Here is a 19,032-nt window from a genome sequence, read left to right on the forward strand (position 1 = left end):
TTGATTACATCCACAATCATGGCATAGTCAAGATGCATTCAAGAACTTGGTTGTTGGACTTACAAGTTTGTTCATCATTTTGGTCCACTACATCTCTCTTCTAGATTCATCATAGCCATTACACTTAGAATTATATCATTTTCATCTAAGTTGACCAAAGCCAAACAACTAAATGGAAACTTGCCTAAACCTACCTTGTCTTGTAGCATATCAACAAATTGATAATTAGGGTTTTGTTTGAGATAATGGCATTGGTCATGTTTCATTTCATTGATTTTGTTCCATTTACATTAACCAAAGTCATGATAGAACTAAGGCATCCATTTCAATATACATGTTTCATAAGCATTTCAAACTTAAATTTTGGTAGAAATATTTGCTTAAAAGAATCATTTTATACACAAATATTCATACATTACATCATTTTACAAACAAAAGTACAAACAAAATTAACTTTGACCAAAGTTGACTTTGATCAACAATTGACTTTTTTTGTCAACTTTGACCAAAATCAACTAACCTAACCATGATTTCTACTTTACTTTTTCATTCTTAAACTTCACATTCCAAACTTGCACCATTCATAAATCAAACCATGTTCCTTAAGCCATCACTTTGACTTTCACCACGACTTTGTTCCAAGCATAAGTCAACATTTTTCACTTCATCCATAGCCTGCATACATGGTACAAATATCATTAAACCAACTGTACCAAGTTTCAATATAAGCAAGTCATCAATGTATATCATACTAGCATCAATGCATATTCATCATTCGTTTTATGTATATCATACTAGCATCAATGTATATCATACTAGCATCAATGCATATAATTTTTTACATACAAAATTTTGTTTCGTCATTGATTATTTCATCTTTAATTCATTCTTTGTTCATATTTTTTACATTATTATTTTAATTCTTTTGTTATTCAATTTGTTGATTGTCTTGGTTTTGGTTCAAATGTATTGCTTGGTTGGTATTGGTTATTGTGTGGATCAAGTCTTCCACATCTCAAATCGTTGATAGATGGATTTGAGGTTGATTCAACCTTCTTTGATCCAAAACTGTTGATAGATGATCATGAATTATCTTCATCACTTTGCATTAATAATAGATTATCCCTTGATGCACCATATTTTGAGTCCTTTGATTTGTGGATATATGGATCCCTATGTGACTGTTTCACCCTCTCTATCTTCATCTCTCTGCTTCTTTGTTTTAAACCATTATGTGGCATTTTTCAAGAGATTAACTTTATGTTAATTCTCTAGCATGTCTGACACATAGGTTATTATTGACCATCCTCAGATATGCATGGTTTCTACATAAGCCTACTTATGATTGCTTAACATAAAGCTAAATTGTCCTGATGCGATCAATTGACCACTACCAGTTACCAACTATTGACTTACTAACTTTACTTTCTTGTCATTTACTTTTAAGTCATTTACCTTTTATGCAATTTATCTTTATGCATTTACTTTTATGCTCCTAACTCCTAACATTTTATTTTATTGTACTTGATTCTTTCCATTTCATCTGATTCTTATTAAAACACTCTAAATAAAATCAAAACTATTAGAACAAGATTTTGGTTATGCAATTTATCTCTAAGTTTTGATGATAACAAAGGATGAAACATTTTGATACCCTAATAAAATTCGCTAAGTGTGCAGGGTTCTAACGATAAATGAATTTGATGAAACAACATCTAACGTCACACAAGTCCAGAACAACTGACTTGAAGCTAAAAGTATTTGCTTTGACACTAAAGACAACGATGCCCACAGCATCTGACATCTGAAGACTCTGATATTCTGCATTTGAATGACCCTCACCTGAATTCTCTAATGATTATTACATATGAAGAATTTCACATTAGAGATTAATCAAGAACCTCTAAAGAAAATACATCATAAAACTATCTGAAGAATACAAGATCTAAGAGAAGTGTCTGAATTCCGCGCACTCTGATTCACGCCAAACAAATCAGATCAAGACTTAACAACGAAGTGTTCCAAAAATGGTATAAATTTATATATGGAGAAAATTGAATACTCTTCTCAACTGCTATAAGGACAAAAAAATTGATGTTATTAAATCCCATTATTAACAAGATATCAACATCAATGCTACATTCAACGGTATCATCTCCAAGCACTATAAAAAGGTCCAACCATCATCATACCAAGATACGAAGCCATCCTACAAGAATTATGTACATCAAAAATTCAATCATTCACTAATTCTTGTTTTACATTATCACACGAGTTGTTGCTCTTAGTGTGAAATTCTATTATTCTTACTGTGTTCATATTGCTTACCTATAAGCACTAAACACCTTGTATTTCTAAAGTAGTTGTTGTAAAGTTCCTCAAGTGACTTATGAAGTCTGTAGACTTGAGAGGGCTAAGAGATCATTGTACTCTTAGACGTTGTTGTAATCTTTCTAGATTATTGGATTAAGTCCTTTTTGAAAGAGAAATCGCCTTGATAGGGTGGACTGGAGTAGCTTTGAATTTCAAGTGAACCAGGATAACTTATATGTTGTTTGTCTTTAATTTGTATGTGTGTAGAAAATCCAAAAGTTTTTATTGTCTGTGAAAACAACTCAAACCCCCTTTTCTTGTTTTTCTCTACCTTCAATTGGTATCAGAGCTTCGACTCTGTTATTGATTTTCAAATCAAACACTTAACAGTGTAGAGAGATCCAGTGTGAGAAAAACATAATGACTAGCTACAACGCCAAACCTCCAGTCTTCGATGGAGAGAAATTTGATTATTGGAAGGACACAATCAAAAGCTTCTTCCTAGGCTATAACGCTGACTTATGGGACATTGTTACAAATGGTTATGAACCACCTGTATCTGCTCCTAGAGTTGTCATTGGTAGAAACAAAATGAGTGATGATCAGAAGCCTGACTTTAAAAATCATCATAAATCCAGAACGATTATGTTGAATGTCATATCCTACAATGAATATGAAAAGATCACAAAACGGAAACAGCTAAAGAAATATTTGATTCCTTAAATATGACTTACGAAGGTAACAAACAAGTCAAATAGACCAAGGCTCTGGCCCTAATATAAAAATATCAAGCCTTCAGAATGGAGGATGATGAAGTTATAGAGGTAACGTTTTCTAGATTTCAAACTTTAATTGCAGCACTCAAGGTTTTGGACAAAGGTTACACAACTGCAGATCCTATCAAAAAAATTATCAGAAGTCTGCCAAAGAAGTGGATACCTATGGTCACTGCCTTGAAGTTATCAAAGGATCTGAACAACATAAGCCTGGAAGAACTCATCAGCTCCCTCAGGAGTAATGAGATAGAGTTAGAGGAAAATGAACCTCAAAAGAAAAGCAAATCAATGGCTCTGAAGTCCAGATCAGAAAGACGAAAGCCAAAAAGGAACAAAGCCTTTCAAGCTGAAGAAGAAGACGATGAGGATTCTGAAAAAGACGATTCTGATAATGAATAAGAGTTATCTCTTTCATCCTTAAGAGTTAAACAACTCTGGAGAAAAAGGAATAACAACTTCAGAAGGCCTAGACAGAAGGGAGATCGTTCAGAATCTACCTCCAAAAGCAGACCAAGCAAAGAGGTAACTTGTTATGAATGTAAAGAACCAGGACACTACATAAACGAATGTCCAAAGCTCAAGAAAGATTGTTCCAGAAAATAAGGATTCAAGAAAAACTCCTTCAAAACTAATAAGGGACTCATGGCTACCTGGGATGACTCTGAATCTAACGCCTCAAAATCAGACTCTGAAATAGAACAGGCAAATGTTGCATTCATGGTTACCACATCTGGAAAGTTCATCCGAAAGAGAATCTGATTCTGAAGAGGTATTTTCTGATTTCTCTCGCCCTGATCTAGAAGCCTGTTTATCAGAATCTCTAAGCTCCTATCAGAAGCTTCGATAGAAATTCAAGATCCTAAAAAGGGTCCATGAAGAAACTATTGAAGAATGTGATAAGCTTGAAACAAAAGTTTCTGAACTTAAAGGAAACATTTTTGTCCTGGAAAAAGAAAATGATTTTTCAACGAAAAATGTTTAAAACTTGAAAAAACTCTTTCCAAAGCTCCACCAACTTCTGACACCATCATATGTAAATATGAAAAGGTGTTTCAGAAATTCCTGAAAAATGGGCTTGAAAGAAGCAAAATGGCTTCTATAATTTATGGTGTTAGTCACAATAAGAAAAGAGGAATTGGATATGACTCTGATGAAGATGAGAAAATATCTTCTGCAGAGGATAGGCCTAAATCTCTTTTTTCATATCATTACACACATGCACAGACACAAAGTTTTAATAATGCCAGAAAACCCAAAGTTTTCAGAAACGCTGGGAGAACTAATCATAAAGGACCCAAAAGATTTTGGGTACCAAAAGATATAGTATATGTTGCATATATCACGTGATTGGAACCAAATGGGTGTACAAAAACAAACTGAATGAAAAAGGTGAAGTGGTAAGAAATAAAGCACGACTGGTGGGACAAGGTTATAGTCAACAAGAAGGTATTGACTACAATGAAACCTTTTCTCCAGTCTCCAGGTTAAATTCTATCCGTTTACTTATATCTTTTGATGTAAATTACTCCATCAAACTATATCAGATGGGTGTCAAAAGTGCATTTCTGAACGGATATATTTCTGAAGAGGTGTATGTTCATCAGCCACCTGGTTTTGAAAACTCAAAATGTCCAGAACACGTTTTTAAACTAAAAAAATCTCTTTATGGTCTAAAACAAGCTCCTAGAGCTTGGTATGAAAGACTAAGTTCTTTTCTTCTGGAAAATCATTTCATCAGAGGCAAAGTTGATTCTACACTCTTCTGTAAAAACATCAGAAACGACCTTATGATCTGTCAAATATATGTTTGCGACATAATTTTTGGTTCTGCTAACCCCTTATGTCTGTCAAGAATTTTCTGAGCTAATGCAGGCTGAATTTGAAATAAGTCTGATGCAAGAACTAAAGTTATTTTTGGGAATACAAATCAATCAAACATCGGATGCTACTTATGTTTATCAAAGAAAATACATAAAAGATATTTTGAAGAAGTTTGAAATGCCAGAAAGAAAACCAGCAAAGACTCCTATGCACCCCACTTGCATTCTGGAGAAAGAAGAGGTAAGTCAAAAGATTTGTCAGAAACTCTATCGTGGTATGATAGGTTCTCTTCTCTATCTGACTGTTACACGTCCAAATATATTATTCAACATTTGTCTATGTGCCATATTCCATTCATATTAAAGGGAATCTCACCTAACTTATGTTAAGAGAATCCTAAGGTATTTGAAAGGAACACCTAACCTTGGCCTGATGTATAAGAAAACATCAAAGTATAGGCTTTCTAGGTACTGTGATGCAGATTACGCTGGATACAGATTGGAACACAAAAGCACATCTGGAAACTATCAGTTTCTGGGAGGAAACCTCATCTTATTGGCTAGCAAAAGACAATCAACCATTGCACTCTCAACTACAAAAGCAGAATACATTTCAGCTTCATTATGCAACACTCAGATGCTCTGGATGAAGAATCAACTAGAGGACTTTCAGATATATGAGAGTAATATTCCTATCTTTTATGACAATACTACTGCCATATGTTTAAGTAAGAATCTTATTCTGCACTCCAGAGAAAAGCACATAGAAATTAAACATCATTTTATCAGAGACTATGTTTAGAAAGGGGTAATAACTTTAAAATTCATTGATACAGACCACCAATGGGCTGATATCTTCACAAAACCCCTAAATGGAGATAGATTCTCCTTCATTCTGAAACATTTAAACATGGAAGATTGCCTAGAGTGATTCTAAACTTGTGTTTCTCCTCTGACGTGTCAAAATAGGATCTAACTTAAATCTATCACTGGCATCTAGTTCTGGTTCTAATACTTCTACCAGTTAGATATAATCTGAATTAGAAACCCTCTGAATCAAAAATCTCTTGGTATTCTTGATGTCAGAAACATCAACACGTGGCCTCTCTAGCGCCTGACCTTGGATTTTCTAGACAAGTGTCTAGCACAGAGCTCAAGAGCCAGACTATTGAGATCTCCTCGAGCAATGTGCATATTTTTGGGATTAGACATCCATCATTAGCTACCATTAATTCTCCTCAAGCATGTCAACTCAGAATTATGCGCCAATTAATTGTGTTATTTACTATTCTATAATAACACTGCCGTTTTGCATGCTACTAATGTGTATATATACTTTTTACAACTCTCACTTTCACATTTTTTACTCACAAACCTACACAAACCCTTTCTCCTCAAACTCTCTCCAAGCTATTCAACATCTTCAAGTTCATCGACTTCCTTCATATCTTCATCAACATTTAACAACATCTTCATCTTCTCCAAATGGATTCTCAACAACAATAGGTCTACAACTACTCACAACAAGTGAAAGCAAATGAACATCCTATTGAAGCTCCACAACAAACCTCTACTGAAACTGCTACGACAACAACCGATGTCTACAAGGAACCCCACGTCCTTGATCATCCACCTCACATCAACCTTGCAACACCCTTTGAGAAATTGGAAGTTCTTTGTGAGTCTCTCATGGATTTTAAAAACATGAAGTGCAATGGTGTTGATCTCACTAAGGAACTGAAGAAAAAAGGCTGGGAAAATTATTTTTAGAGGCTCTATGGTCCCATCTACACCTTCCTCGTTAAAGAGTTCTGGAGATTCACAGAATGTGATGACCACTATATAGTTTCATATGTTATGGGTGTGAAGATGGTCATCACCGAGAAATCTATTGTCAAGCTTCTAAACATGGAGAAACTAGGGGCATAAGGATTAACAACATAAACCCTAGGGCAAGATACATATCCCAGGAGATTGTTCCAACTATCTTCAAACAAAGCTCCGCAGGAAGATCCTCTAAGAACAAGGAACTTCACCAGAATCTGAGAGTCTGGTTGAAGATCATTCTGGGTACCATCCACCACCGTCCAACTTCAAACTCTTATGACTACATCAACACAGATCAGAAGTGTATTATGTAATGCCTCCACAAAGGACTCAAGCTGAATCCTCCATCGCTATTATTCAAGTATCTGAGGGATTCAGTCAGGGAAACCAGAAATCACATGAAGCCCAAAAACTACATTCCTCTGGGAGGCTCATCTCTGATGTTCTGATCGAAAGAGGGATGGTAGATCATATGATATCCTACAATCTGATGGAATATGTGACGATAGACATTAGAAAACCTCTTAACGCAAGAAATTTGAAGAGTATGGGAGTCATCGAAAGAGTCCTGGTCAGGCCAACTTTGGACACCTCCTGGGAATCTCTGAAGGATCAGAGAAAGATACCCAATAGTCTCTATATGTTCTCTAAGATAGATCCTTCGGAGGTCATCGACCATTACCTTCAGGACCTGACATCTCAAGGGGTGGATATCTCAGAGTTCTTAGTGGGCTGGCTTCCAGAACAACCACTCAACATCATGAAGAGGAAAAGATAGCCTTCTGAGAAGTCCAAGAAGTCTAAGACTCTGAAGTTAGGAGAACTATCTGCAGCCAGATCGCCTGCGCCTCTGGACTCCCCCATCCCAAGTAAGTCTCTACCATTCAAAACTCCCTCTCATTCAAATTTAAAGCAATTATCTTCCTCCCTACCTCAACCTTCTTCCCCCTTTACCCCATTTGAACCTACCATATCATATCCACCTATCTGTGAACATCACAACTCAACCCTTCCTCACCCCCGACAAATTAACCTCACCACCACAACACTCCTCACATCTGACCTTTCACCTCTGAGTGAATCCATATCATCTCTCTTATCAACTCCCTATTCACCACCATACTATGATATTATCTTCCGACTTTGAACAACGAGCAAACCCTGACCCTTCATCCTCAACACTGGCCCAACTACAAGCCATTGCACTATCTAACCAACCTCAATCTATCCCAGATACCTCTGTGCCTTCTACCTCTGAACCTCAAACAAAACCACTCTCTGAACCTCATAGAGAACCACCCTCTGAACCCAAAACTGAACAACCATCTAAACCCCCAACTTGATAACCCTCTGAACCTCCCACTGAAACCACCCACACTTCACCAGAACCCATCAATCCATCTTCTGAACCTGAACCAACCTTCCCCACCTTGGAAGAGACAATTGCTTTATTTTATGAATCCTCAGCTGTGAAGCTCAGATCATTGTCTGAACAATCCAAGCTAAGTGATAACCCCTCTGAAGTGAGAAATCATTGGAATGGATTTCTTAGATGGATTACATCCGAGGTCTTCAAGTTGAAATGCCTCTCTGAAAAAGTCAGAAATGACTACATCAGAGACGCTGAGGTGAGGCTAAAGGCTCGTCTGGCCAGAGAAGATGAAGAGAAAGCTCGCCAGGAAGCTAAAGAAAAGGAACGGTTGGAAGCTGAATAGCAAGCAAGAAAAGAAGCCGAAGAAAAGGCCGCCATTGAGGAGGTTGCTGCTGAAGCCGAAGCCAAAGCCAAGGTTGATGCTGAAGAAGCAACATGTATTGCTGCGGAAGAAGCTGCCAAGGCAAAGGAAGTGGCTCTGACTCAGGGTGAGACCTCTAACCTTGATCTTACTCCACTGGTGCTCAAGACTCTGGAAGAACTCCAGAAGGAACAACAAATTGTAAGATCCAGACTGGATCAACAAGACTCTATCAACTCCAGTATTCAGAATCTTCCGACTCAGCTGCTTCAGAGGATGCCGCCTCCTCCAAACCCTTAGGCACCTTAGGATTTCTGCTTTGTGTTTTTTTTCTTCTTCTAAGTGTTTTAGCTTCTATATTTTTCCTTCTTTATACCTGTTTTCTTTATCCAATGAGGTTTTGTCTTGCTCTATATGTTTCCTGGTTATGTCTTTTTGAGTCTGACAAAAAGGGGGAGAAATCATTAAGCAACCTTCGGATGAAATTAATATCTAACCCTCATAATGCACTGCTTACATTCTAAACATCTAAATACATTGCACAGTCTAAGTTCTTGCAGGAAGTATCTGAATAAAACATTTGAGAAACAAGCTAAGTAACGTAAGAGGCCCTGGTAAGAAACTCTAAACCTTCTAAAGTATCAGATTCAAAGGGAGCTTGCTTATCTCAGAGGGAGTCATAGTATATCTGACTCTGAAATTACCTTCCTTTAATTGTTATGAAATATCATTGTTTCATTAACAGTCTAAAGTTTTGTCATCTTCAAAAAGGGGGAGATTGTTAGAACAAGGTTTTGGTTCTACAATTTATCTCTAAGTTTTGATGATAACAAAGGATGAAACATTTTGGCACCCTAATAAAATTCGCTAAGTGTGTAGGGCTCTAACGATAAATGAGTCTGATGAAACAACATCTAACGTCACACAAGTCCAAAATAGCTAACTTGAAGTTAAAAGTATTCTCTCTGACACTGAAGACAACGATGCCCACAACATCTGACATCTGAAGACTTTGATATTCTGCATCTGAAGGACCCCTCACCTGAATTCTCTAATGATTATTACATCTGAAGAATGTCAAATTAGATATCAATCAAGAACCTCTAAAGAAAACACATCAGGCAACTATCTTAAGAATATAAGATCTAAGAGAAGTATCTGAATTCCGCACGCTCTGATTCACGCCCAACAAATCAGATCAAGACTTAACAACGAAGTATTCCAAAAATGGTATAAATTTATATATGGAGAAAATTGAATACTTTCCTCAATTTCTATAGAAAGGACAACAACATTAATGTTATTAAATCCCATTATTGATAAGTAGGGCTGGAAATGAGTCAAGTCGAACCCGTCGTCAGCTCGACTCGACTCGATAAGAATTGGTTTAGCTCGAAACTCGACTCGAGTTCGACACGAACTTTTTTTTAAGCTCGAACTCGACTCGTTTTAAGTTCTTGAAAAACTCGGTTCAACTCGTTAGGTTCAGTTCGTTAGGTTCAATTTGTTTACTTCACGGACTAAAAAGTCATTTTTTAAAGTTTAAATTTTTTTATTATATTTGACATTTTAAATTATTCTTTTTAAAGGGAAAATATTAAAACAAAATAAAGCTTTCAAAAGATAAATTTAAAAGTCTAATTCAAAAACTATTCTTTTTGAGTCTAATTCAGAAAGAACATATACAAAACAAAGAAAATAAATAAAATCCTCATAACAGAGTTATAGTTCATTATATACAGGAAGAACATATTCAACATATTCAGAACACAGTAAAAAATGACAAAGCTACTAAAGCAATCAGATGATGAGAATAATAATATTTACCTCTATTGAAAAAAATTGTTGAATCTGGAAGAAAGAGTTAAAGTTTTTTTTCTTCAGAATAGAGAACAGAGACTGAAAATACGTAATATGAAGGATGAAGGAAGTTCTCTAAAACCTAAAATCTAAAAAGGAATACTAAAGGTTTTGCTTTTGGAAAATGCAATACTAATAAATGGGCATATTTAAAATCTTAAAAATAGTTAATAATAATAATAAAGTCAAAAATAATATAAAAGGATATAAATTAAATCATATAAATGGTACAATATTTAAAAAACGTTATTTTTAAAGTGGTAGTTTAAAAAACAAATTTAGAAGTAGTTTAAAATGACACTTTAAAATTAAAAGTCACTGTGCATTATGTTTTTTTTTTAGTTAGAAGTATTTTACTTTGTATAAAAAAATATCACAAGTATTTTTTAAAATATTTAATTTGATAAGTTAAAAGGTTAAAATCTATACATTATTTTTTTAAATGATACTATTGAGATATATGATTTAAAAATATTATATATATATATATATATATATATATATATATATATATATATATATATATATATAATATATATATATATATATATATATATATATATATATATATATATATATATATATATATATATATATATATATATATATATATATATAACTGAGTCGACTCATGAACCTAACGAGTCGAACTATACATAGCTCAAGTTCAGCTCATTTATTTTACGAACTTAGTTTTGAGCTCAAGTTCGACTCATTTGGTTCATGAACCAAGTCCAACGAATTAATTATCGAATCGAGTCTCGAACTATTTTCGAGTTGGTTTGGTTCATTTCCAGCCCTATTGACAAGATATCAGCATCAATGCTACATTCAACGGTATCATCTTCAAGCACTATAAAAAGGTCCGACCACTAATTCTTGTTTTACATTATCACACGATTTATTGCTCTTAATGTGAAATTCTATTATTCTTACTGTGTTCATATTGCTCACCTAGAAGCACTAAACACCTTCTTGTATTTCTAAAGTAGTTGTTGTAAAGTCCCTCAAGTGACTTGTGAAGTCTGTAGACTTGAGAGGGCTAAGAGATCATTGTACTCTTAGACGTTGTCATAATCTTTCTAGATTATTGGATTAAGTCCTTTTTGAAGGCGAAATCACCTTGGTAGGATGGACTGGAGTAGCTTTGAATTTCAAGCAAACCAAGATAACTTATGTGTTATTTATCTTTAATTTATGTGTGTGTGTAGAAACTCAAAAAGTTTTTATTATTTGTGAAAACAAATCAAACCCACCTTTCTTGTTTTTCTCTACCTTAAAAAACATAATAAAAGACTTAAAGGACTGGATCACTTTGCCCTGTGCTTGACCTGGATTTTTAGACTATGGACTCTATACTTAGGACTTAGACCCTTAACTTGACCTGAAGTAACATTAGGTCTAAGGACTGATAAGGGACCTTGTGCATAACCCTAGCTCGGCATGAAGATCTTCATATACTTGTGGGCTCGATTTAAAGGTTTTCTACTTATATAGCTTTGTTCTTATCTCCATCTTCTTTATGTCTCTTGCTTATTTTCATTCATCTACTTAGGCTTAGCACACATGTACACACACATGGATTTCTCTTGGGCTACCTAATAATGAAACATAGAACAATACACTTTGCACCCACACGACTTTCTCTTGGGCTACCTTAAAATAAGACCCTAGGATAGTTTTGTATGATCATGCATCCTTGTTTGTTCTTGAATCCTTCCCTTTGATTTGGCCTAATCAGATTCACATTTGATCTATTAAATCCCTTCATCTGTTATATTTCCCTTTTTTCTTTGTTAAGTGGCCATAAGTCCCTTGTCACTTGATGGGACTTGCCTCTATTATCCTGGGGCATTCAACCCCCTAACAAGTTCAAAACCCTAAGTGGACTACAACTATCTTCAGCAGTCAGCCATCTGACTCATCCCCACAAGCATATTTGGGAACCCGCTTCAACAAACTTGTCAGTATTTGACTAGGATTGCATGCCATGAGCCTTAATAAATAGAGAATGATGAGAGGGGATCTTCTCTACACTTGTCTATAATATCTCTGAGTACGGAACAAATGACCCAGTTGCTCAAAGTATTTGCCTATGTTCAGACTTTAGTGCAATTCCAGTTAATTCTCTGTCAAGTCTGCAAATAGCATCACAATCATAGTTTCCCTAGGGACACACCTTCATGGTTATTCCCCTTTCTTAGTTTTTACACCACTTTTACATTTCTGTTCTTGGTTATGACACCATAATTTTGGGATACACCTCATGGTCATTCTCATTTTCTTGGTTATGACACCATAATTTTGGGATACACCTCATGGTCATTCCCTTCCTTGGTTTTGACACCATTTCCTTTTTGAGATACACCTCATGGCCATTCTCATTTTCTTGGTTATGACACCACAATTTTGGGATACACCTAATGGTCATTCCCTTCCTTGGTTTTGACACTATTTCCTTTTTGAGATACACCTTATAGTCATTCTCATTTTCTTGGTTATGACACCACAATTAAGGGATACACCTTATGGTCGATGGAGAGTTTGTTGTATCTTCAAGCGTGCAATGCGTTCAGGTATACTTTCGCTAGCTTTAGCTGCCGACACTACTGGGGAAACTTGCTGGTGGGCCTCCCCATCAGCTGGAGACTCTATCGGGGATTCCTTGTTCTTGCAAGTAGGAGTAGAGCCTAGTTTTGTTTGCTTCTTTGCTTGATTGGGTGTTTATCTTTACACTTTATTCGCTTTATCATTATATTCATATTTTGTATACTCTGCACATTATCTGTTGTATATTCCATTGTGGGATGGGCTTTATGATTTGAGATAAGCTCTACACCCGAGATTGAGTATGTACATAGGATAGACTCATGGATAGTTGTGTTGACCTGCGTTTCACACGTTGGGTTGACACGAGATCGACACCCAGACTAGATTCACTTGGAAGTACTTTTGTCCTATGAGAATTCGCTACGACAGGGTACTTTCATTTTGAATCAATGACTCTGAGAACCTTTTAGGAACTACCTTCTTGAAAACTAGAACCTACTGTCATACCCCAATTTTATCCGGCCATTTTGGTTTAATCCATGAGATTTCTTTGTTTCAAAAGTCCTATATTTAGAATTTGCATTTTTTAGAAACATGTATGTGTTTTTAAAAAAAATTAAAAGTCCCATATTTAGATTTTTGTATTTAAAATAGAATTGTGTTTTTTTTAATTAAAAGTCCCACGTTTAGATTTTTTGTATTTAAAATAGAATTGTGTTTTTTAATTAAAAGTCTCATGTTTAGATTTTTTGTATTTAAAATAGAATTGTGTTATTTTTAAATTAAAAAGTTCCATATTTATATTTTTTGTATTTAAAATAGAATTGTGTTGTTTTTTTTATTAAATTACTATACTTAGTTTTTGTGTTTAAGATTAGAATTATGTTGTTCTTTAGATTAATTCATTATACTTAAGTTAGAAATTTGTTGTTTTTAAAAGTTGAAATTGATTAGCATAAATAAATATTGAGTTAAATTTTGAAAGATTAAAAGGTAATTACATGATTAAAATTTAATTCAATAAGTCCCAAATAATCCAAACACACATTTTGTCCTTAAAAAAAACTAAACTAAATAGTTACATTTTAACTAAGTGGAATTTGCTGCAAAAAGGTCCCTAATTTACAGCCTACTTTTTCTCCCCATTCCATCAAAGCCACCTCAGAGCTGTAATCTACAGAGCACAAAAATAGTTTATTTTAAAAGCACTTTTTAGAAGCGCTTAAGAAACTGCAAAACAACAAAATAAATCACTCAGTTTGAAGCTTTATCCAGAGGATTAATTGGAACATCTGAAAAGGCATTGCAACAATGGCTTAAACAAGAAAAGGTCAAATCCCACATAATCTGGGATGAGAAAATCAAAAAGAAACAAGAGTGTTTTAAGGCTTAATCTTTTCTTCATAATAACAAAAAATGAGAGGTTAACGAGAACAACAGCATATGCACAGCAAGAGATTTCTTCTAAAAACTTAGAACACACATCAAGAATAACATAGCAATATTTCATAAAAAACCTTTTCCAGCACTATCACTCGGCCGAAAAATCCTTTCAAACAGTCTACACAAAAGCTCTGAGTTTTGAACCTTTGAAGCTACACATCGAAGCTTCAAAAAGGTCGAGCTAAACCACTGCGTTACCAACTCCACAACAAACTGATTCAAAGAAGTTAGAAGAAGAAGAGGATTCCAGAAAAACAAAAAGGAAGCAATATACCTCAAGGTCGGATCTTACTGCCGGTAACCTTGCCGGAAACTTCGTTTTCCGGTGAGCTTTATTTCGTCCCACTTTCCTTCTCTATACATGTATTTTATTGCATATGCGTTGCCTTGTCTTAATATTCACTATATTATCCTGAATCATCTGAAGTTTTGCTGTTTTAAGATTGGTTAAGATTTGGTCGAATTTGTGTAAATCTATTGTGTTTGAATGTTTGTGTGTTAGAATCAATAAGAAACTCGGATTCAGAACAAAAATCGGATTGTGTCTTCATGTTGTGTTGCGGTTGAGATTGAAAGAGATAGAGGTGAGAAAAGGGATTCATCGTGTTATACTGAAGAGAAAGAGATCTGGATGAGAGAATCAATTTGAAGAAGAAGGGAAAGTAAAAGCGATTTTTTTGAGAAAATAATTTGTTTCTCCCGTTAGTTATCATGACTATCTCCTTTTTATGATATTTAATATTTCAAATTAATATTGATTTACTTTTAAAATTGGAGAGAGAGATGGTCTTGTTATTAGTGCAGATTTTATCCATTCATTAGACCATGTTAGCTATTTTGAATTGATTATTCATCAATGCTTATTGCCAAGTGGCGGTTCTGGTAGTGGTCAATCAATATCCAATTGGTCTTTGCTTTTCATTTGGGAAATCCGCGTTTGATTATTACTATGTCCTGTATGTTTCCTTTTTCAATTTCATAATTAATTCAGATTTCAAAAATAATAAGTGGAAAGTGTGAGGACGTGGTGGTTGCCTATGTGTAGTTTAGGGCTCCGATTATTTTGCTTTGAGTTAAATAGGGTTTGGCTAATTAAATGGGCTTTGTGCCCTTATACTCTTCCTGCATGTTCCTGCAATGCCAGTACCCTTTAACCGATACACCCTGGCATCCAGTAGCATATCTCCCTTTCTTTTTAGTTTATTTGCTCCAATATTTATTTTCTGTTTATAATGCATATTTATTGTTATACTTTGTTTTGGTTAACTAATCAAGTTAGATAATTTTTAGTTAATTTAATTATATGATGAATTTTGTTTTTGCCACCAATTAATTAAAAGTGATTAAGATTAATAAGCTTAATTATTTAATAAAATAAAATGTAATTAGTTCATTCACTCGATTTTAATTCTCTCATTTTCACCATGATTATCATTCGTATATGCTCATATATTTTACTCTTACTCTTTAAAATTATTTTTATTATCTTTTGATTATCTTTGTTACTATTTATTTAAAGGACTAATCATTTAATTGATGGATATAATGACATTAATCTTATAAACAAACTTTTTTTTCAAACATCGGTCTGACACCAAATAATCTTTCTCGAAACATATTAATTTTAAAAAAATTCAAAGTCAACATATTTAATTAATATACTCGTTAAAATTATTTAAATTAATTTTTGAATGAAAAGGAGAATAGTAAGCGTCCGCTTCACTATCTCTCGATTATTCGAATAATTGGTGTTCGCCACATTGCTCGAATTTTCGTCATTTAATTAAAAATCTAAAACTCCATGAAATTAAGATCACCTCCCTAAATTAATTATAAATTTTAAATACCTTATTTTGATAATTAGTCTATGGGATGAAAAGGAGAATAGTAAGCGTCCGCTTCACTATCTCTCGATTACTTCGAATAATTGGCGTACGCCACATTGCTCGAATTTTCGTCATTTAATTAAAATATCAAACCATAACATTTCAAATCATTTCTTTTAAATCAACTACAAATTCCAAATTCTTTTAATTACTTCCGATAATTAAGGATAGGAGGCGTTCGCCTCATTATCTTTCGATTATTCGAATAATTGGCGTACGCCACATTGCTTGAATCTTCGTCATCAAATTAAAACCGAAATCATATAAATTCAAATCACCTTTTCATATCAAACCCAATTTCGCAAAAATAAATAACTTAAACTTTAATCGATTGAATGGGAAGCGTTCGCCTCACCATTCCTTGATTATTTGAATAATTGGTGTACGCCATATTGCTCAAATCATCGACTTTTCAAAACCTACCAATTCAAAATTCAAACTATTTTTGCAAATCAAATACAACATCTAAAAACATACCTTTTATAAATTAAACTTCGGATGATAAAAGATGGGAGGCATTCGCCTCACCATCTCTCGATTATTTGAATAATTGACGCTCGCCATATTGCACAAATCATCGACTTCCGATTAATACATTCTAAATAAACTTGGATAAGGGAATAGGGGACGCTCACCTCATTATTCTTTGAATAAGCAAGTAGGAGGCATACACCTCACTACTGTGCATATTCAACATCCACGAACAAACTTTCAAATAATTTGAACGAAAAAGGAGTAGAAGGCGTTCGCCTTATTATTCCTCGAAAGAATTGGACGATTGGTGTGCACCACATTGCTCAATCTTTCGTCGTTCTTCAAAATACCTTAACAAATCAAACTAACTTCTCGCCCCGTGCGACCAACAACTTAAAAATTCTCTTCAAAAGAACAGTGTTAATCCTTTCTAATGTGAACCACAAACCGACGCTTAAGCCTCCGCCGAGAGTAGACAAGCCAACGTTTAGCCTTTAGGACGCAATCTACACGGTCGTTCATTAAAAGACACCAACAAAATCGTAGTTCCCCGAACTACGAATGCTCTGATTTCCTTATTGTACCATAAGGATACGTGGGCAGGAGATTGCTGTATCTTCGCGAGCACACTAATAAAAAACCTCCCCTTTTCTCCTTTTGAGGTCTTCACCCATACCTATCATCAATTCTAATTACTCGAAGCAAACAAATCACAGTCAACTAACATTCAAATAGCAAATTAGACTAAAAGGTTCCCGTTGAGTACAACGGACGTGAGGGGTGCTAATACCTTCCCCTTGCGTAATCGACTCCCGAACCCGAATATGGTTGCGACGACCATTATTCTATTTTCTAAAAGGTTTTATCGATATTTTCCTATTCCTTCATTGGGATAAATAAAGTTCGGTGGCGACTCTGTTCGAACATAAATATTTCTGCTACCATCGCGAAGAATCGTATTTTTTGAGATACGACACCTACCTGTGAGGGGATATGGGATTTTTCTTTTGTAGGAATCCGTAGACTCTACATTCCTCAAAAATCATGATTGCGCCGAACCTTTGATCCTGCACCAGGTAGTATATGCAGATTATCCGAATTATGTTGTGATGTTAACATACATTATTGCATATCATTATTGCATCACTACATATACGCTGAACTTTTGAACCTGAGTTATTACACTGGAAAAAAATTGAATCTATGGATGTTGCATAATTATTTGCATTCCCTCCACAACATATGCATTCATTCATTTGCATCTCATGCATACCATCTAGAAAAATCTCACCTTGTCCTTCCTCAACCATAAAGACAACGATTTTTTGACGCCAATTATCAAAGAATCATGGAACGGGGTAAGCATGAGAGCACCATGTGCAAGAAGAGTTTGGACTACGTCAAAGGCAGAGATGACATGACCATGGGGCTATTCATGGACAACATGAGAATAGACTTCCCAACGGGTTGCAATTGATGAACGAATCGAGAACAATATGAAAAGGGATGACATATAGATTACAACTGCAAGCATTCTTCCACTTCCTCCCCAAGAACAACGTATCCTACCACACCAGAGGATCGCTCAAAGCAATCAGAAACAAAAGCAGAAACAAATCTGCAAAGGAAACAATGATCAAGAAAGGAGATGTCCTCACAATGATCCAATTCCTATGTCTTATACACATTTGCTGCCTATACTAATTAATGTTAGGTAAATTGTACCCAAGCCTACCAGGTTTCCCTACTGTCCTAAACATGATCATAACGCCACATGTGGGTACTATGCTGGACATGTGGGGCATTCTACAGAAGCTTGTCACATTCTCAAGGTCAAAGTTCAAGATCACCTTGATCATAAGTTGTTGTGCTTTACAGACCATCCTCAAGAATGATCCTTCTGAGGCTTAGACTTCGTAACATTATATTATTCAATCATTTGCATTTGTAATCTTTTCTTGTTTGTTAAGTGTTGTTTATTTGTAAAGCATGTTTGTTTTTGAATGATAATGATAATGAAATAAACATGCATGTTTTGAAAAAAATCCATTCGCGTTCACTCATGTTTTCTTTATCAGTATCAAGCTTTTGTTCGAGCAAAATCAAAAAAGAATGATGAATTAAAATGCACGAGATCACTCACTGTATACTTTTGAATAAAACCTTGCTGATGATGACCTTTTGTTTCTAACCTTCATGGTTGATGATGACCTTGTTTCTAATCTTTGTATTGTTAATTTATTTTCAACCATTGGGCATCCCTGTCAGCAAAGATTCAACTGAAACCTCTATCTATGAGGGCATTATAGAACTTTCATGTTTAAACTTATGGGGTCCTTGATTCCACTCA

The sequence above is a fragment of the Lathyrus oleraceus genome, chromosome 1 (assembly GCF_024323335.1).
Source record: "Lathyrus oleraceus cultivar Zhongwan6 chromosome 1, CAAS_Psat_ZW6_1.0, whole genome shotgun sequence".
Classification (NCBI taxonomy): domain Eukaryota; kingdom Viridiplantae; phylum Streptophyta; class Magnoliopsida; order Fabales; family Fabaceae; genus Lathyrus; species Lathyrus oleraceus.